Below are 23,318 nucleotides of genomic sequence, written 5' to 3' on the forward strand. Positions count from 1 at the left end.
AGACTAGCACTGGTATACTGAATGTGGCAGTCATCACAGCTATCATTGTTTGCAATGGCACCCTTGCCATGTTACTGCACAGGCATATCGTTCAACTGCAACAGCCCCAAAGGTGCCAAGGTACACCAGTACACATTGTAGAAAACATGTCCTATGGGGTCTATGTCAGGACCATACATGTGTAGTCTGTCTCCAAAATTCTTTGGAGGGGAGGTGTCAGTTCCCACTGTTTACCTCCCATGTATCCGTGACAGGAATAACACATGTATCACCTGTGCTATACACCAGCAAATCAGTGGGGTATGCATAGTACAAGCTGGTGAGACAGGTATGTAACACAGCCCCCCCCATGTATGTTACACACACATCTGCTATGACACACATCATGTGCAGGTTACACATTGGCATGCAGAACACAACAATCATAAGTGTTGCCGGGCAACTGTTGGCACTGGACACAGGATATTTGTATATGCATCATCTCCATCAGAGTCCTGGTTGCACTTATGAAGGGTAGCAGACCTTTTCACAGATTAGGGATTCATGAGTATGCTGAATGCTAGCATTGTCCTTGTTAGCCCGATATACACATATGGACCTATGGAGCCATGCAGTTATAGTGCTATACCTTGCTGACGACATATGTCCACTATGCTGATGTGCTAGCCTGTGCTGCTTTATTTCCTCTGTTATCCAAACAAACTCCTGTAACAGAAACAGAAACAGGCCCATGACACACCTGTCATTGTGTAGCTATACAGCCAGTTCAGCAACATACAACATAAGGATCACATAAGGTACAGCAATATATGTGGTGTACATGTGACAAATGCCAGCACACAGTATCTCTCATTAACCACTACAAGTGGCATGGTGAACCAACACTGTATTACACAGGCACATGTTAAGTAATATAGTCACCCTCTGCATTAGACACATAGCTGCATTTCCCTGCATCAATGTCAAGGTTGACAGGGATGTGGCACAGGTATTATCACTTGCACAGGATGTCATGTGGAGATTCAGGAGGCCTAGGCTTGCCTAAATGGTATACAGCATGTGTGTGTGTGTATATGTAGCTGACCTGCATATGACAGTGGTGTGTGAGTGTGTGTATGTACACAGTCAAGATCAGTGCTAGCCATACACATGTGTATGTTGGACAGCTTTTTGACCGTACATGGTAGAGTTGACAGTTCACAGTCTCCAGCCCTGAACATGAGAACTGGGTCTGCTAGGAGTTGCACTTGCACTTCCATGCTCAAGTCAGTGACTGCTGTCTGCTGGGACCATGCCCCCCATGGGACCACCCAGAACCACAAACCCATGGCCTGCCCTGTCATGGTGTAAACAGCACACTCCCCTCTGTAGCGCTGGATGTACTGCCACTACAGCAGCGTGATTGTGCAGGGCCACATGGACTCTCAGCAGATGTTATTGCTGCCCTACATCCACGGGTCTAACACTCACCTCCAACCACACGTTCCAGCACAGACAATGTGCGGTCCAAGACAGACACTTTCTCAGCCCACCATCTGTCAACTGCATCAGTCAACCAATCCAGGGTGTCCCCATTGTGGTGGAGGCTGTCACGGATGTCAGATTGTGCGGCATTCATAACCCTAAGCATACGCCTGGTGTTGTGTTCAAAATGTGTCTGTGCCTCCATGATGGCCCAAAACATGCTCTGGGTGACCAGTGATATGACACCTGCAACAGGTGGTGGATGGACAACGGGCCTCCTACAAGCACTCCTATCAATCCACCTGTGTGGGACCTCTCCAGCTCTCTGGCTATGGCCACTGTCTTCACTCACTGGAGCCATAGTTGCCACACTTTCCTGTTCAATGTCTCCACCCTCTGTCCAATATATGTGGCCTCTGTGGATGGAGAATGTGTGGGCATACAGACTGCGTGCAGTGACAATGGGGGAAGAAGAGTGTTGTCTACCTCTGGGACAGATTCAGCCCCTGACATCCCCACCAGTGCATCACTGTGGCCACCATCATCATCAGTGTCTGAGGAGACACTGACATCAGCTTGTATAGGGGACAGACTCCAGCCCCCACAGTCACCTGCAATAAGAATGAAAAAAGCAGTATATTAATACCTGCAATATTGTGTATGAAAAACATCCATGAATCCTAACAATGAAGACCCACAACTGCATTAGCAGTCAAACAGCTTCCTTCTCTACCTTTGTCCACAAAGCACTACTTCAGAAATTCAACTCAAGACCTTTATAACCATCACTTGTAGTAAATCAAGTCAAACGTGACCAGTACTATTTAACTTTTACTTACTCAGTATGACACTATAATTGAAAAAACACATAAAATCCAGTACAACTCTCTTCACAATTATATAGAAATACACATCTCACTGCCTATTGTATTTGCCTTCAACTTGTTGTATTTTAAAAGTCATTTTAGATTCCTTACCTCATTTAAACCAGGAACCTTATCTGCTCTTACCTGTAACTGCCAAAGTGTATCTGTTTGTTGAACTACACTCCTGTGACTACCCCCTCTGGAAACCTTAGGTACCTTCTCCAGACTGGCAATTAAAACATCCTATGCTATTTACACACATAATTACATGTACATAGGCCATTATTCTGGGCCTGAACTATACTAGAATGTAATTGTTCCAACAAAACAAGTGTCATACTTACTAGGGGCAGGACTATGACCTTGAGAAATACCTGATGGACCTGTGAAAAGTTGAGGGTGGGATAATGTCAGTACCACTGCATGTTGCAGCACAAGGTAATACATATATGAATAACAGGATGTCATGATGCTGCCTTAGTCCTTGCAAGATTATCTCATTCTCTGCATCTGAGAAGGATGACTGTCATCTGTGGTACATTATTCCTGAAAGAGAACACAAGCAGAACACAATACAGGATCAGATACATGGACATCCACTATGTACAGATACAGCAAGGGAACAATGGCCGACACTATCCACTGATTGCTCACACATGGCAAAACCTACAGTGTGACAACCCACTACATTTGTGGATACAACCAAGATACTACCATTACCAAGGTATTCCCTGTGTGCCATGACAGTGTCTGCTGTATGATCATATGCCAAACACTCCAGTCCAGTGTGGTGTGTTCCCTAACCCAACCTCACAATAATATGTCATAGAAGCAATGCCAGACAAATAGCAGTGCACAATAACAACCACTATATAGGGACAGTCCGACAACACCAGTGTGCACATTGACAACAGACAATACCACCCTAAAGTATTGTATGTCCCCTGTAGTTGTAAGTCAGCAGGGTATCACTGACATGTGATTACCACAAGTCTATGACTGGCTTACTGCTGCAATCCCTATGCCCCATACCTCTATCCTCCCATCTGGATCATGTTATACAAAAAAAAAAAACAGTTACATATATGCTAGAGTGCAGTACTCTTCTGTTGAACTGTGTGTCTATTAAAGTTTTACAAAGGCATGCTCTGTGTGAGTAAGGTCTCATACAGAATGTTAACACTTAGCCAGCTGCCAGCCTTTTAAACATGCTCCACATCAGCAGGTGATACCTCTAAACCAATCTTTGGTTCTGAAATGCTAATTGCATCCAAAGAAGCTGAATTGCACTGTCATTAGCCAATGACATAACAAGCACTGTGCAATATATAAGGCCTTCATGTAGACCTGGGCCCCTTTCTTAGCTGTTGAGATGGACACTACTGGGGTGAAGAGACTATGTCATCACAGAGGGTAGGTCTGTAGCAGAAACCTTTACATAGAGCTGTGTGTACCACAGGCTGTAGATGCTGCTGCAGGTAATAGACATAGGCAGAGGGTGTGGACACTTTGGAGGACAACAAGCTGTAGGTGTATCTGTATCAGCTGTGTCAGCCCTATTGTAGAGACACTGCCAGGGTGAATGTACTCTTTACACTCCAATTAAGACATGTTTTTAAGGTACGGATGTTAGGCAACTGTGTCAATAATAGAGTACAAAGTGACATATTGTACTGCTGTACAGATATGTGAAGTGTGTCCCTACCTGCAGGCCTGTGACTTCATGCACTAAAAAGCAGCTATTTAATATGCAATGCTTTGTGTGGATAATGAGTGTATTAGTAATCTGTTAATTACTGTCTTCACAATAATGCAATTGAAATGCAGCACAGCACTGGATTTGAACCCAGGACTGTTTATGGCAAAATGTACTGTATGAAAGTCATTCAACATTAAACACACTAGTTTAAACACTTTAAAGTAAGCTTATGATCTTTCATCCATATAAACCTACTAAACTCCCAGCTAACTTTTATATCACTGCCAGCAATGATACTAGGATTTTCCCAGATTCCCAAACTAAACTACTAGGCATCATAATTGACAACAGACTAACATTTGACATACACATTTCTAACACATTCAAAAAGGTTCACAAGAAAATGGAAACAATGTATAGAAACAAAAAAATCCTTAATAGACGCTGCAAGAATAGCCATAGCTAAAACCCACCTTCTCTCCTCACTCTTATATGCATCCCCATACTTATCAACATCAAAAAGTCAGAACTAAGTAAATTAGAATCATGTTACAATAAGATTGACAAATTTGCAACAGATTCCACACTTTCAACCCATCACTGTCATTGCCTCAAAAATATTTATTGGTTGGCACTACCTCATGTTATGAACTATAACCAATTAATAATAATGGCTCACAAAATAATGCACAATCCTGACAACGTACCTTGAAAATGGGCACTGTCCCAGTCGGACCATCCAGGTAAACAAATGTAGAATAATTAAATAAATAAATAAACAGACTGAGCTACTGAGTCTCTGTTATAACAGATCTACTTGCAACATATATGTGCACACATTTTCTACATCCATTAGGATGTGCATGGCTTTATATTGATGAATTTCTGCACCAGATTCCCAGATGAATATGTATTTTGCCACAAATGCCTTAGCAAAAGATTTTCTTCATGTTGCTGATAAAAGGGCACATTTACCTCCATTTACAGGCCTCAGTTACATCTACTTTCATGTGTTTGTCTATCTATTAGTGTACTATTGCACCAGAATCCAAGGTACACTCCCATTTTTTCCATTACTGTTTATTCCAGTCTCCTCTGAAACATGCCTAATGACTGTAATTAGCAATTACTATGTTTGTTTAAACCACCTGTTTTAATTAAGAGTTGCATGGCATTGTGGGTTAATGCAGTGTGCTGCAGGTGTGATGGACTTGGGTCCAAAATATGGCAGAGGTGTTTATTTTGTACATGTGATTTACAATGTTAAAAACACATACACTCATTATAGCTCTATTTAGCTGAGCTAAGCAAAGCTGTGTAACACAGCACACTGTGCAGCTCCATACTAAAAATGTAAAGAAAAAAAAGGAGAGATAGGAAAGTGGTGAAATTGGGGCAAACAGGGGGAAAAACATATTGAAAGGCAGGGAGTGATGTGCAGGTAGGGTGTAGGAAAGAACCATAGCTATTTCTTGTAAATGAACAACTGTGCACTTTGACAGATTTGGAGATGAATTTGGATTCTCAAACCCCAGAGAGAGGGGTGAGGGCAACATTATTGTGTTGTCAAGACAGTTGGACCAAATTACATGTGTTCAGTGGACATGCGTGCGAAGTGGAGAGCTATGTATGGGACGATTTTTTTTTGTGGGACAGGTGACCATTTTTTTTAAAGTGAGAGTGGAATGTTGGGGAAGGGACATAGGTACATGTGGGGGAGGTAAGTTAGGTAGGTGAAAATGCATTTGCAAATGACAAGACAGCAGACATGGGCTGTGTGTGACACATGGGGGGAGTGAACACCTTTGACAGGAAGGGTGTTGTGGAATCCGAGTCTCATGTGCCTTCAGATGGCAGCAGCATGACTCACATCTCCACCCATTGGACTGTTGGCACTGCTCCTTCACTGCCCTGAGGGTGGCTGTGCTGGAGACTGGGCACCAGGGTGACGCTGCCCCACCAGGTTGGCCAGCATGCCCTCAATCTGGAGCAGGCATTGGTCATAGCTACAGTGGACTATCCTGCACACTAGGACTAGCAGCTCATCACGGGTGACCACTCTCCCTCTGCCACCACTCCCAGAGGGTAAATGGGCCATATTCCCTGGAGCAGTACTACCCAATGCCGCAAGTAGTACATAGGCAAGCAGAGGGAGCACCACCAGTCTGGATCCCAGACAAGCTGGGACCCAGTGCCACGGCTGGTTGAGGTAAGGTAGGGAATCAGCTGGAACTGGCCTACCTTGACGTGCTGTGGGACATGAAGTAAAGCAATATGTTACGGTTAGTAACAATCAAACCATTATTTTTTTAACAGAATAGATCATAGTTATTAAGTCAAATACATATTAATGCATATTATATGTAACACAACATAATGTAACATAACAGTCAGTATGTTAACAGCATGCCAGTGTGAGGTAAACCCCATGGCCAACAAAACAGTTAGTTTAACAAAATATGTTAATATTGAATCACAATAAAACATAACAATAATCAACCACATTTTCCAAAATATAGTTAAAGAAAATATGTTAATATCAAATCATAATAAAACATAACAATAATTATCCACATTTTCCAACAAATAGCTAGTTTAACAAAATCTGTGAATAGTAAATCATAATACATTACAATAATGAATAAATTAAGATAGGGGGTGGGGTGAGAGAGAAAAACATTCCATTAGTGTGATTGCAGATGATATCCCTGACAACACTGATCATACATAATACTACAGGTTTATATTTACAGTTGTGATTACAGTGACTACAATTCTCCTTTAGCTGATGTAGCATGTACATACCTCTCAAGCTGATAGCATGAGACAGTAAGGGGCAAGCACTAACAAATGCAAGCACAGAATTACCTAGAACCGTTTCACATAATGTGGACATATAACTACCAGGGTGTTCTGTAAACAGATTTGGTAATACATTGCATTCCAGGTAATAAATTACCTGGTAAACATGTGACAGATGGATTAGTCAGTTCTAATTACATCATGAGAAATTATGACACTTGAGGGGCATGCTTGTGTACAGTAATTAAACTAGACATCCGTCATGGCTTAGTTGGCAGGCATGGGAGTAGAACCCACTAGCTGCAACTACAGGGTCATCTGCAAATACTTTAATAATTGACTGCAACATCATAGTACAGCCAAGCAAGAGATACAGCTATACTGGGATTACACAGTTTTATTTCTGAATCAACAATGCTGATGCACACATTCTTGCTATTGAATGTAACAATCTTTGAGATATAAACACAATATATGCACATAATATGGGCTAACTCCCCCATCACATTTTTGTGTTATTGGGGAGAGAGAACCTATGAGCATTATGTGACTGATACTGAAAATGTAATGCTACATAGCACTGGATTCGAACCCAGGACTGTGTGTGGCAAAATGTACAGTGCACAAGGAATTTAACAGACTGAGCTACTGAGGCACTGCTGACTGCAGGGTGACTGATACTTACCTGGAGACCACCTGGAAACATATTATGAATTGTGCAATACAAGTTACAGGACATTCCTATACCATTCTAATACTGTTACAGTGTTTTACTAGACTGCAGTGCCAATAGAACACACATGCATGGTGTACAATCATACTCAATATATTACTACAGCTTTATTTCACTTACATCAGTACAGGTTAACACATATTACTGTTACTGGTTTGCAATATCCGTAAAGTCCATGCACACAGTATCTGGCCATTGAGTGGTCTACCTCACCCATATACCTTTATTACCTGATGTCTGTGGAAGAAAACTCAATATGTGATCAGTATTGGTCTAGAGAAAGCCTTGAACAGTACTATGAGTTAAGCAATACAGTTTGCAGCCATTAGATTTGCATTCTACAGCTATCACAGTATTATACTTGATTCAAGCAATCTTACCTTATAGACTCAATGCATACAGCTCTACTGCAATGGTTATGACAAGACAATTCTGATGTACACCATTTTCCTTGTTGTTATTGGTATTGTTTCTTGTTTTTATTGAACTACAGTTGTTATTATTCATTAATGCACTACAGCTCTAATTCAAACTTTATTGCACCACAGCTTTAATTTCAACTTTATTGCACTACAGTTCTAATTCCAACTTTATTGCACTACAGACTTTATTGTATATACTTTATTGCAGTTACTCCTTTACTCATTCTTGCTTATTGCACTACAGTTGGCAGAATACATCAATACTCACTACACGCACAACGCAACCTGGTCAGACTCCCTGCATGAGACTCAAAATTGCAAGCCCTCTCAGCTAAAATTGTTGGGAGAGAGATACACCATTATGCATGCCAGTTTTGCAGACAGTCAGATTACATATTAGTGAACAGGCGAAAAAGTATTGACATACTTGTGGAGCATTCCCTGCCCTTGCCTCTTGGACCCAGGTGTCCAACGTTCCCATCTTTCATCTTTTCAGGTTGTCTTCGTGGTGATGACACTGTTCAACTGTGTGGGGATAGCAGTAACACTGGTGAGTTCTCTGGCCAGCTGGTTCCAGGCCTCTGCCTTACACTCTGAGTGCTGGAAACTGCCCTGCAGCAATCTATCCTCATGGTTTTTCACAAGGAACCCAACTATGACCCAGAACTTCTGAATGCCCCACCACTGCGCCTGAAAGTGCACACCTTCTCCAACACCACCAGCCATGTTGACAGATGATAGACTCCAATAGTTTTTGAAGAATTCCCAGCTAGTGCACTTTATATAGGCTGTTTTCCCACCCTTACACGTTATTAAGCAACTTTCAAAAATGCACTGCGCTTCTTAGCAGCACTCAAACCAGCCAAGTGGAGCTGAGCAGCATCAAACATGCACAATCATGGTTTAAGTGAAGCTGAGCATCGTGCAAACATTGGCAGCCATTACCATGTTTATGCAGTGCTAAGCAGGTATGAGCACAGTTGCACAGAGCACAGCAGAGCCATATTTTAAAATTTTGTCCATAACGTGTGCAACAAAAATACAGACTACTTATAACTTCCCATTAAGCTATGTGAATATTAAGAAGTCTGGTATACCTTCATATATACCACTTAGCTATCTATTAGCAGCACTAAGCACCACACCACACTGCACAATCCATTTTCTATTTTTAGATGTCTGGCAGGAGTCTGCCATGTATGTATGAGCTCTGCTCGGCTTAGCTGTGCTCCATACCAAGTCGTGCAAATGCCAAATAATTAAAAAATAAACAAAAAACATAAAATGTCATTAGGCTTATTAATTATATCTGGTTTCTATATTTAGATGTCTGCTAGGTGTTTGCTGTGAGCACATTTTGGCATTGCTGTGCTCTGCACCTCACCATGCAAGCATGCCATTTAAAAAAAAAAAGAAAAAACACTAATTCAATATCCTTGTTCCTTGGCTCTCCCTTGACAGTGTGCCATCATTAATATGCATGGCATGCTGCTGAGGGGGGACTGTGGCTATCTACATAGATATATTCTATTTAGGCTCTACATGGTGCCTGCACAGAGTTTATTAAATCCTGGGGAATGTCTCATTCAACACTGCAATATTGTCTTAATTTGTTGTTATTTAAATGTTATATAAATGATATATATGTATGTATGTAAAGAGAATTTTTTTATTTTTATCTGTAAATATTTTTTGTGCTTGAAATGGTTATTTAAAATGTCTTTTTAAGAGTAATTGTGATTGATGTAAGTCTTAATTACTTGATATTTTTGATTAGTTGTAGGTCTGTATATATGGACATGCACATAGAAATTATTTTATCTCAGATGAAGTCTTACTATTGAAGATGAAAACGCTTAGATTAAAGTGTGCTTTTACACCCATTGTTGCGGTTGTTATTTTGTTTGATATTGATTGGTTCTGTTTTATTTTTATCTGTTGTGGCTGTGGTTCGCTGGAGGAGTTTGATGTTTTTTCTGCTTTGTTTCTTTATTAAAACAGAGCCTTGTACAATGTTCCTTCAAACAGATAAATGGCCTTTGTGTAGAGCTGTGGACTGCTGTGTATATCCAGAGATACAGAGTCTGAGAAGATGATGCAGAAAAGGAAGACTTCCAGTACTTATGTCAATCTATGTCATCTAAGCTACCTCATATTACATTAGGGTTTCCTCCTCACACCTTCTTCTTTTCTGCCTTACTAAGGAACTTGCTGACCATTGATTTTCATAGTGTTTGTCTTACATGTGGTTTCTGTGGCCCTGGGAACTGCAAGGCATTCATGCCAGTGTGTCATTTTTTGAGGCACTGTTCCTATCTGATATTCTTCTGTGATACAAAGCACATTTTTATTCTACTTGTTGAAACACAGAACTGAAAACAAAAAAAGCCATTTTTGATCCTGTAGTAAAGAAGCAGCTATCTCCTTTTCACTTGGGATCCTATATGTTTAGATGTTTTTTTAATAGTGCTCCAATGCCTTTATGCTTCCTTTCTGAAGAGTTACTGAATAATGCTTTGAAATAAGACACTTAGGAGGTAACATCAGGCATGTAAGCCACTGATAAAATGTATGTGGGGATTAAGAGCTACATTTTGAAATATGCTGTAGGTATTAAAAGAGTCAGTAGTAGACAATGTAATATAGGTGATGCCTTATATCAAAGCACCCCATGATTGTGGAGATAGACTGTTGTGTGCATCCATTTACTGCAAGCCTCTTGTAGACAGTGATGTTTGTTTTCTGCTGCAAGTCTCTTGTAGGCAATGATTTTTTTTCTGCTGCATATCCTTGCATGTGAAGAAACAACAGTTTTATGGAGTATGTGCCAAGTAGTTAGTGCAGCTTGTTTTAACAGTGGGGAATACCACATATGTGCCAGACAGTTAACGCTAGACAGCTCTGAATGTAAATAGCTCATCTAAAGGTTCCACAAAATATAGACTTTTGAAAATCTAGACCCTGACCTGCTTTTACAATACAACTATCACTAACTGTAAATCATAAAAGTCTGACTAATGATGTAGCTACATACATCATATGTACACTATGATAAGCTTTTTGTCTAGCTGAGCCTACTGCATGCAAGAAACGTATGAAATAACTTAATCATGAACAGTTTAGGGAACAAAAAATGTTAAACTAAGTTTCTAGTGTTAATATTCCAGATTTATAAAGTTGAGTCATTGCGGGTCAACATAGTTCCCTTTTCAAATCTTCTGCTTGACATGCCTTTCAAATCAAGACTGACAGTGTCCCATAGCATTAATTTAATGGTCTTTGGGTAAGATGCATCCTACAGATTTGGTTTAATTCCCACATCCTCAATTTTCTGAGATTTGGAATGTGCAATTTATTTATTTATTTTTTGTATTTGTTTAATTAGACAAAATATATCAATTAGCATTTAAAAGATATTAGTAAAATAACAATCCTTGTTAGTCACTAAAGGTCTTAAGCCTGTAAAGTAATCATAAAAAGAAGAAAACAAACAACAGGCTTGTCTACCACAGAAAACTACGTAATAAAATAAAAGAATAAAGTTGATAAGGTAAATACTAAAAGACTAAAAGTCAGTCGAAAGATTCAGGATAAGCGCTTTCAACCTTCTGGCCTTCCTCAGATCCATAGAATACAACAATGTAATTTCCTTATTATCATGGTCAACATCCAATCAATTCTCATCCATAGGGTAGCCACCTCCTGGAATCCAAACTATGATCAAGCAGATGATATTGCCTAATTTATCAACCAATCATTTTCATCTCAAGAGCAACCTCCTCAGGCACCCCAATACCCATAAAAGACACTGGCTTAATAAATATGCTGATTGCAAAACCAGGAATGTAATTTACATTGCTACATGTATCTGCTGTTCTTGTCATTATGTTGGCAAAACCAATAGGCCTTTCAAAGAATGTATTCTTCACCATATGAATGACATCAGAAACAAAGTCCAAAGCAATGCCATCTCACAGCACATTATGTCCAATCTTGACCATACCTTTTTGTTTATGGAGTTATAAATTGTTACTGAAAACTTAAGGGGTGGTGATGTGCAATAGGACTGAAATTAAAGAAATTAAATGGATTGCAGAATTAAGAGCAGATCGCCCACCTGATTTAAATGGTATTACCCCTTTGAAACCAATTCTTAAGGTGGCTCCTGAGATGAAAATGATTGATTGCTAAATTAGGCAGTGTCATCTGCTTGATCAAAGGTTGGATTCAAGGAGGTGGCTGCCTTATGGATGAGAATTGATTGGATGTTGACTATGATAATGAGGAAATGACATTGTTGCATTCTATGGATCTGAGGAAGGCCAGAAGGTTGAAAGAGCTTTTCCTGAATCTTTGGACTGACTTTTAGTCTTTTAGTATTTACCTTATCAACTTTATTCTTTTATTTTAAGTTCATAGGTTCATAGGTTTGTACTAGGCTATCTGCTTGAAGGCATTTATAAGCCTAGCCAGAATGTGTTGGTTTTCGCCGCCCCCTTAGATTAGTTCCTTGTGCCTCTGTCCAGCAGAGCCACTGAAGTGATCCCCGAGGTAAACTTTCTGTTTCCCATCCACTCGTCAAGGTTTCCTTTGAAGAGTGTTAGTGAGGAGCTCTGGCTAATGTAGATTGGGATCTTGTTCCAAAGCATGGGAAGTCTCTGGGACAGGTATCTATCCCTCCAGCACATCCTATTTATTGTTGTGGTGAGGTTTAGATTCCTAGAGCGTGTGGCTCGAGGGGATAAGGTTTTCTTTAGGTGGATCATGTCCATCAATTCTGGGTTGGACATGGCCTTGTATGTCAGGCAGAGATCACCTCTGAGAAGGCAGTATGCAACCGAGTACAACTGGAGTTTCTTCAGTCGAGCTGCATAGGGCATCTGTTTGAGGCCAGTGATCCTCTTGGTGAGGTACTTCTGTTGTCTTTCCTGCTGTTGCAGATGTATTTTAAGGTACATCCCAAATGGGGCATTGTACTTTATGATGAGTCTGATGAGTGATGAGTAGAGGGGCACAATGACCTCTTTTGATCTGGATGCGAACACTTTTGTGATTAGGTGGGCCATGTAGAAGTATTTTCTAACCACTTTGCCAATGTGATTATCAAAGGTGAGATTACTATCTACTTGGGTCCCCAGATCCCTTATTATGTGTTCTGTATTTAGGGGACTACCACCTATGTGGGGATTACTATGCACGTTTTGGCATTTAGCTTGAGGCCATGATTTTGACACCAGGTATCTGTCTCAGTGAGACCCTTTTGGAGGATGTCTGTGTCAACTGGAGAGTCAATTATAGCCCCTAGTTTGCAGTCGCTCAGAACTTGGTCAGCCATAGTCCTCCTGTGCTTGCCTGTACCTCTGAGAAGTATATGCCGAACAGGAGGGATCCTAGGACTGAGCCTTGGGGAATGTCACTTGTAACTAGTTTAGAGTCGGATCTAGCTCCCACAACTCTCACCATGTGGGTTCTGTCCATGAGCCAGTTGGCAACCCATCTTGTGACATAGTGGTTTATGTTCAAGTTGGTGAGCTTGTCTATAATACCAGAATGGGGAATGGTGTCAAAGGCCTTAGCGAGGTCTAGATAGGCTGTGTGTACCACCTTTCCCTCGTCTATAGCCTTGGTAAATATTTCAAAAAAGTCCATCAGGTTTAGGAGGCATGATCTGCCCTTAACAAAGCCAAATTGGGTAGGGTCCAGTGTTTGGAGGTTCCCAATGTCTCTATTAATGAGTTCCATGATGATGCACTCCATAGCTTTGCAGACCAAGCTAGTTAGGCTTATAGAGCGATAGTTCCTGTAGTTTGTTGTAGCTCCACCTTTGTGGAGCGGAATAACCATTGCTGTGTGCCACTCTATGGGTATGTAGCCTGTGGAGAGGCTGAGTTTGAACAGTATGTTTAGTTGAGGGGTTAGTTTGTCTTTGAGCTCATATAGGACGCAGCCTGGGACACCATCTGGTTCCATTGATGCTGTGTTTTTGGATTTGGAGAGGGCTGTTTTAACCTGAGTGTCTCTGATTTCAGGGACTCTACATTCTTCTGGTTTGGTTATGGGCCCTTTTGGGGGTGAGAGGGGGGGTGAAGTTTGCGCTGAACCTGTCGGCCAGGATGTTGGCGATATCGGTCGGTTCAGTGTATTTTGTGCCATTCTGCACTAACTCCAAACAGATCTGAGCATTGCCACTCAGATTGTTGACTTAGCTAAAGAATGCCTTGTGGTTATCTTTGGAGTCCTTGGCAATTTTTCTTTCAAAGCTCGCCTTGGATGATTTTATGAGGGATCATAGTTTCTTGCTGATACTGATCAGGGATGTCTTCCCTTCTTGGGATTTTACGCTTTTCTGTACTAGTTTCCTCCTTCTATTAAATAGCTTGTTTATGGCAGGAGTCCGCCAGACTGGTTTCCTTTTCTTGGAGGAGTGAGTCTTGGTTTTGCTTGGGATGGCACAATCCATGCATTCTTGTAGCTGCCATAGAATGCATTAGTAAAGGATTTTGCATCTTGGACAGTGTTATCCTTCAACATGGGGCCTTTGAAACTTTCCACCTCGGTCTTAAGTAATGTGAAGTTTGATTTTGAAAAGTTTTTCACGGTGGTTTTCTTGTCCGGGGATGGGGGCGGAATATGGATATCCAAAGTGATTTGTTTATGGTCAGATATAACCAGTGTGGGGTTGACCTCTGGTGTGGAACACCGGTTGCCCATGTTGGTGATGACCAGGTACAATATGTTGTCACCTCTGGTGGGAGTGATGACCAGTTGAACCAGGGCGTTTGAGTTTATAAATTCTAGGAAAAGTTGGGCAAGGGAGTAAGTACTTGAGTAGTTCTCCCAGTTAATGTTTGGGTAATTAAAATCACCCAATATTAGGGTGTTTGGTAGGACCTTTATGTTTCCCAGTGTTTCCAGAAATGCAGAATTGGGTCCTGGGATATGGTGGGTGATCTGTAGCAAGCTACAATTTGAATTGCAGTTTTGCCCATTGTTAGTTGCACATGGATGATCGCTGAAGCATCGTGCTGTGCCACTAACCTGGAGGTGTGGGTATCCCTGATGAATATGGATATGCCCCCACCTTTTGTATTTCAGTTTGGGTTCTATGGCCGAAATGTATGGTATGAGTTGTAGCCTTGTAGTGCTGGGGTGCTCCCTGGAGCCTTAAACCAGGTTTCTGTTACTGCACATATATCAATTTTCTCCATACTGAGGAATGCCTTGATTGTGTGCATTTTGAGGTTTAGAATTCTGGCATTGAGTAGCATTATTATCAGTTTTTTTTTACTTGTGCTATTTACGGCGGTGGGTTTGTCTTTTCAGCCTTGCCTAAAAAAAGGCACTATGGGGGTGGCAAGAGCCTTGGCCAGTATTCGAAAGCCTAAGGGTGACAGGTGCAAGCCGTCTCTAGTGAAGCAGAGTGTTTTGTCGAGCATGTCATTCCAGGTGGACAGACACTGGATCCCCTTTGAATGACACCAGAAACTTAGCCAATTGTTGAAATAGAGATTTTTTTCTTTATACCGTGGTATCATTCTTGGTGAGGGCAGGATGCTACTTAGGGTCAGGGTCATACCGGCCTGGGCTACATGATCAGAGAGCTCTTCCATCTCTCTCTTCATGTAGTCCAGGGAAGTACAGTTCATGTCATTCACACCAACATGGACAATGACAGAGTCATATTTGTACTTTTTCTGGAGTGACCTGAGTGCTTGTGTTATGTGGCGGATCCTGGCACCCGACAGGCAGCTAACAGTAACCTTCTCCTTATTCAGCCTAGTGAGTGGGACGTCAGTGTGCCTGACTATAGAGTCACCTATTACTAGTATGTTGGGTATGTTATTTTGCCTTAAGGGCTGTGATTGCATGGCACACTGGTTTTGTGAAGTATGTGTTTCATGGTTTGTGTTTGGGGGAGGAGGTTGCTTGGATGTTTGCTTGGGAGGTCTCTGTTGGTTTTGCAGATTTTTATTTAGAGCCTTTGGGTATGTTTTCATGTATTTATGTGTGTTTTTTGCCTGTGCTGGTTTAATGGGTCTATGTAAGACTGGTGGTGTAATGCAAGTATTTCCCTTCTCCTCTTGACTGTCTGATCCAGTCTTGGGTTGAGAGAGCTTAGCCTCTAGTTTGGCTGTATAACTGCATCTCTTGCATGTATTAGTGTTTGGTAGTAGGAGGAGTGGGTTGTCTGTGTACATGAGGCAGTTGTAACATTGTCACAAAATGCCCAGATTCACCAGCTGGACTGGAGAGTACAGCTGCAACTGCCCTTTGGACATGCCTGGATAGGTACAGTGAACTGTTTTACTGGATGGCTGGTAAGGTCGAATAGAGAGCCTTGTCCTTTTGTACGGTACAGGAGGGTCTAGTGCTAGGGTTTATAAGTACTTGCTATAAGTTTTGAGCAAGTGCCAGGCTGAGAAATGAATGGATTGAGTGCTTAAGTTGAAAGTATGTCTAGTTCCAAGGGAAAAATTGAAGAGGAGACTTTGTGGAGCCGGGAATATTTTTACCGTAGCTAACCGGCGCTGCCCAGCACGCAAAACCGGGCAAATACAGTATTTATAGCAGGGAAATGAAAGAGATAGAAATTAGCCCAAAATGGCCAATAAACTACTAAATTCTGGGCTGAAACCACTCCTCCAGGGACAGATAGCCTGCTCAAAGCTCCCCTCTCTCACAGATGAACAGAGAAACTTCTTTCTATCCAAGTAAGGTATGGGCAAACACAGAGATTTATAACACAGCCCTGAATTCAGTGCTAACCTAAAAACTGGACTATACTAGCTTAGAAAGGCGGGAAGCAAGTATATATATATATATATATATATATATATATATATATATATATATATATATATATATATATACATATATTATATATATATTTTTGTTTTTTGGCTTTTTTTTGTTTTTTTTTTTAGAAAATAAAGCAGATAGACTCAAAAAAACAGTTTAAAAGCACATCAAAGGATGCTTATTGTTATATATCGCAGATCAGAGTTGTAGTCAATGCCCCCAGTAATAAAGTAGGAAGAAACACAAACACAGTAAAAGCAGATGAATAAAGTGCACATATATATATATATATATATATATATATATATATATATATATATATATATATATATATATATATATATATATATATATATATATATATAAACAATATAAAATGAACAAACTGACTTAAACAAGTTACCCAATTAACTAGAAAAAAGCTCAAAACTCAGCCCTGTTCCAGCAGTCTTCCATCAGACAAGTTCTAACTGCACACCCCTGCTTAGTAGGGTACAGTGGAACCTTCTCCAAAGAAAGATGGCCTGGATCAGATCTCAAGTTATACAAACAAAGCTAGATTCAGCATGCCTGAATCTGGTCTATGCTACAGCAACAAGACACACCAATTTCAGAAAGAAACAGTTCAAATAAGCAGTCACAATAAGCCTGTGACCAGAAATTCCCAGCTCAGAAGGGCAGAATCCAGCCTCTCCTCCCACAAGAGTGCAGATCACAGACCTTCTTAATGTAGAATAACTGGCCTGAAGCTCAAGTGCTTAAGCCAGAACAAATACACTTTTAGAATAGCAGACACTGGGCCTTCAATCAGCAATTCCCAGCTTAGAAGGATGTAAGCTACCTATCCTGCCACAACAGTGCAGACCACAAACCTTCTTAATGTAAAACAGCCTGTATGAAGCCCAAGTGCTTAAACCAAAAGACTTAGAATAACAGTTACAATTTAATCAGGCTACAATCAAGCACTAATAAATGCAGCACAATAAATAAAATTGAGTATTTTTAAGAAAAGCAAAATAAGTAGGAGGAAACACAAATACAGTAAAAGCAAATGAATAAAGTGGAAACATTTTTTTAAAGTGCAAGAAGAGAGGAAGGAAGAACCTAAGTGGACTGGCCTTCTCAAATACTCTCTCTGTATTAAGTAGAGTGAACACTAGACTCAGAATATGATCTAACTGTACTTGGTTAAGTGAGCAAATGAGATGGACCCAGGAGGAGTGTTCTAATACAGACTTACAGGAGGGGCGGGCAATTCCAGAGCCACCAATACTAATACCAACAAAGGAACTGGGAGGGAGGGTGGAGAACTAACTACAGAGAGACACACATCACACTGTTCAGAAACACATAATTAGGAAACATAAAAAATGAAAATACAGTACTTTTAAAACTGCAAGTTTGTACTTAACAGAAGACTAAAATTCACCACTGCAAGTTTCACTTAGCTTCAGCTTGTAATGCAGATATTTGTAGTCAAGCAAGTCTCTCAGGAGTTGAGCATGAAATGATTTCTCAAATTTTATGGCTAGCACTTACAGAACAGAGGAATCCCTCTAGGCTATTAAATATCAGATAACAAAGTGTCTGTGGTGGTCGAGCCAGTTGTTTGTTTTCATCTTTTTAACATTTAAAAGATAAACCTGAACCTAATAGTAAATAAACATTTCAGAATTACAAACAGATATTTAAATATGAGCAAAAAAACAAGTATATGGTGCAGGCAAACGGGCTCTCCAAAAACACGAACAATCATATCCAAAGTAGAAGGAGGCACCAGACCACAGCAGATAAAATCATACACAGTTTAATGCAGCAATATAGAACAATACAGGACAAAATAGGTGAGCGCTTTCGCAGCCCAAAAGCCGCTTCATCAGACAGAGATATAATTAAATTCCTACTATTTAAATATCCAATAACCAATAACAATGTAGAATCAATAAAATATTAAAATACTGTAAAACATGAAAACTACAAAAATATGCACACATCAAAAAATAAAAATAGATAATATGTATAATATGTGTTTAAAAAATCAATATGCCCATTGAGATATTCATTAAAGATGAAATTATTTATTGAGGGGCCTGCTTGACAATATTGGCTGAATAGAAACCTTGTCATTCAAACCCCTCCCCATGGTAGCCCGTATCCTAATGATCCATTCTAATTCTTTTATTTCAACCCTATTCCTGGCTGACTCTCCTGTATTTCCTATATACACTTTCTCTATAGCCATGAATTTAAATAGGTCAGTGGGGCCAAATTCTATGACATGTTTAGCCAATGCATTCTTTTCAGCTTTCCTAGATATGTCATAAAGATGTTCTCTAATCCGGTCTCACAAGCTGGGAGTGGTCATACCTATATAAAATGATTTACATATAATGCAATAGGCTAAGTAAATTAAATTAGTGCTATTACAATCCACTTTTGTTCTAAAGTGTAAATCTCTATTAGTATCTGGTTGCGTAAATCTCCCACTAGTATCCAAGGGGCAACAATAATTACACTTGTTGCAAGGGAAAGTACCATGAATATTGCCCACAGTATGACTAACTCCCTCAGCAATATGCTTTTATGTCATATGTGCAATCCTCCATCAAATATTTTTTTAATAAATTCTATACTTATTCCATTAGGGATGACGGTGAACAATGATTTCACATCCATTGTTACCATCAAACAGGTACTACTTGGTGGACTACTATGGACATAATGGAAAAGGTCCTTTAAAAAGTGCTGAGTATCTTTCAAAATACAGGTATTTTTGGCCAGTATAAGTTTCAAATGTTGTTCTAAGTAAATGGAGAGGGGCTCTGTACTCCATCCCTGTCCTGCTACAATAGGCCTCATCGAGGGTATCTGAGGATGTTTATGTATTTTAGGCAATCCTTGGATCAAGGGTTTGGTAGGAGTTTCCACAGTGAAATATTCACCGTCATCCTTAATGGAATGGGTATAGAATTTATTAAAAAATATTTGATGGAGGATGGCACATATGACATAAAATCTATAGATTTTTTATGTTATCTGGCTGAGATTATTTTGGAAAATAACATCTTTATGTTTGAGCAACACATTTTTAAACAATTGGATGGCATAGCTATGGCCACTTCCTGTGCCAATAGCTATGCCAACCTTCTCATGGCTGTGTGGGAAAAACATAATATTTTAAAGGAGAATTTACATGCCAACATAGTTTTTTATCAAAGATTTGTAAACAATCTTTTTTTGTTATAGGAAGGAGACCTTTCATCATTTGAGTTATTCCTACATGGTACTAATCATAGTACACATTTTCTCACATTTACAGCCAACAGTTCTTATAAATCTATTGATTTTTTAGATGTGAGAATTTTAAGAAAAGAGACTGGGGAGTTCCTTACTGAGATATTTAGGAAAGAGTGCTATAGAAATACTCATGTCCACAGGTACAGCATGCACCCCCAACATGTTTTTAAGAACTTTATGAAGGGCCAAGCATTAAGGGTCTCTAGATTGACAGCAGATAACAATCATTTTAAAAATGAACTCACCCATTTGGAAGACAAGTTTATTAAGAGAGGTTATAGTGAAAAGGAAACTCAACCTATAATTTCCAACACCATTTCCTTGAGAGGCAAGGAGGGTAGATCATACTTCTCTGCAAATGAGACCACCAAAGTGAAGAATAACTCTCATAATAAATGTATGAGAATTCCTGTAACATATTCCAGCAATATTAGCTTGTTGCAAAATATTTATAGTAAGAACTGGAATGTTTTATGTACAGATGAATGGGTTAGGGCACTGGTGGGGGATGTACCCAGGTATGCTTTTAAAAACAAGAAATTTTTGAAGAGGCTCTTATGTGGACTGAAGCATATTGCTGAGGGAGTTAGTCATACTAACATATTCATGGTACTTTCCCTTGCAACAAGTGTAATTATTGTTACACCTTGGATACTAGTGGGAGATTTACACAACCAGATACTAAGAGAGATTTGCATTTTAGATCAAAAGCAGATTGTAATACCACTAATTGAATTTACTTAGCCTATTGCATTCTACGTAAATCATTTTATATAGGTATGACCACTCGCAGGTTGCGAGACTTGATTAGAGAACATCTCTATGAAATATCTAGGAAAGCTGAAATGGATGCATTGGTTAAACATGTCATAGAATTTGGCTCCACTCACTCATGTAAATTCATGGTTATAGAGAAGGTGCATATAGGAAATAGAGGAGGGTCAGCCAGGAATAGGGTTGAAACGAAAGAGTTAGAATGGATCATTAGGATGTGGGCTACCATGGGGAGGGGCTTGAATGACAAGGTTTCTATTCAGCCAATATTGTCAAGCAGGCCCCTGAATAAATAATTTCATCTTTAATGAATATCTTTATGGGAACATTGCTTTTTTAAATGCATATTCTACATATTATCTATTTTTATTTTTTGATATGTGCATATTTTTGTAGTTTTCATGTTTTACAGTATTTTAATATTTAATTGATTCTACATTGTTATTGGTTATTGGATATTTAAATAGTAGGAAATTAATTATATCTCTGTCTGATGAAGCGGCTTTTGGGCTGCAAAAGCGCTCACCTATTTTGTCCTATATTGTTCTATATTACTGTATTAAACTGTGTATGATTTTATCTGCTGTGGTCTGGTGCCTCCTTCTACTTTAGATATTTAAATATATTAAACTGTCAGATAACATTTAAAAGATAAAGCCGAACCTAATAGGAAATAAACATTTCTTAGTTACAGAGAAATAAATGTATTATCAGAATAAACAACTGATAAGTAAATCAGGGAGTTATTTATGTTGGAGTGTAAATCCACAAGCTATTGATGGTAATATTGTAATCTTTCTTTTTTCTTTCTTCACCTTAAATACATGCACAAGTACTCTACCGTCTTTGAAAAAAGTGTCATGGTGTAAAATGGTAAAGGCTTATCAGAGCTGAATAATAGATATTGCCGTACTTTAGCTCAATAAAATCTATTGTTATAACAGCCTGAGTAATTCATTAGGAAAGCAGTACACCAAACATTTAATATAATAAAATGCTTCCTTAGAAGAGCTGGTTGTGTGTAAACACTGAGAAGATTAAACATTTAGAAACAGTACTCAAAGAATGTGCTAACCCTCCCTCCCCACAACTGCTTATTTCCATATTTTCTAAAATTATCCCTTGTGCTTTCAGATTGCTTTCATTTAACAAAAAAAAAAAAAAAAAAAAAAAACTATTTCAGAAGCCTGCTCAGTCAAAGGTTCACGTGCATTCAAGTGGACTTGACAAATAACAGTAGGAGAGGTCTGCTGCCAAAATAAACTACATCCCAGTTTATCATGTTCCTGCATGCTAGCTAGCTGTACCATACTACATGTGCTAAATTTTTAAACCTTATGTATCAAAGAGCATGAGATAAAGTTGATGTTTATCATTCTCACTACTGTGGTAGCTGACAGTTTGAATCCTGCCAAGGATACAGCAGCCATCCAGATTCCCAAAGGTCTAACCCCCCACACATGCACAGTCAGTCTGGCTGCCAATATACTAAGCCAGTTAAGAGGGAAGCATCAAAGCTGTCAGAGTGACTAAAATCTTCAGTAGTTTATGACCACCTCAAGCAGATGCAGCTCTGAGGCTTCTCTAGAACAGCAGTTAGTCAAGGTTTGCTGTCAGACAGATAAGACCCATTTTCAGGAACCTTCTACACTTATTGTCATATAATAATAATATTTGAGTGTTTTTGCTTGATTTCTGTCACAGTTGTGGCATAGTTCCTTAAGATTATCAGTTTTTCAGGTACATTGGCATTTTTTTTTCTCGATAGCTGTTGTTGTCTGCGTTTGATTTGCTTTCAAAACTCAATGTCATATTATGACTTAGGGCTTACACTATGCTTATTTTTAGGAATTTTGCTGTTTTTTGACAGTCAGAAAGTATATTTTAAAAATAAAAATGGACTGTTATGTGACTGCAGATGTATACTTCATGATAACACATTTTATTTCCATTTTTACTGGGCAGTTCACTTTGAGGAAATTATCCCTGTTTGGACAGGGATTTTTTATTGTGCTACTTCTGTAAACTTTGAGTGGGGGATTTAAAAATTGTTGGCGAGGTTGTGTGCTGTTTGCTTGAGCTAAGTGATGAATTATCTTCTGTATGGCTCCTACCAGAACAACATACTGGCTATAAGGCTTATCCCAGTCATGCTGCTTCTTCACCCACCTCCCAAAATTCCTAAAAAAAGAAAAAAAAAACAGTTAAAACATCTTTGCCTTTGGTGTGGACTCTTTTAATGCCTCAGCCAGTGGTGAGAGATTGTGCAGTAGCCACTGCTGGTTCCTCAGACCACTAACTTATTTCCTTGAATCCCTCTGGTGCAGCTTTGCTGGCCACTATGGACTATTTTATGTACAGGGATACCTTGAAAGGGTCTTCTTAAGGTGGCTAGGGAAAGATCCCTCAGGCTCGGGATGATATTTTGCCCCTACCTGGCTCCTTTTAGCGATGTCCTTAGG

The sequence above is a fragment of the Protopterus annectens genome, chromosome 3.part0, assembly GCF_019279795.1.
Source record: "Protopterus annectens isolate FY-2018-M chromosome 3.part0, PAN1.0, whole genome shotgun sequence".
Classification (NCBI taxonomy): domain Eukaryota; kingdom Metazoa; phylum Chordata; order Ceratodontiformes; family Protopteridae; genus Protopterus; species Protopterus annectens.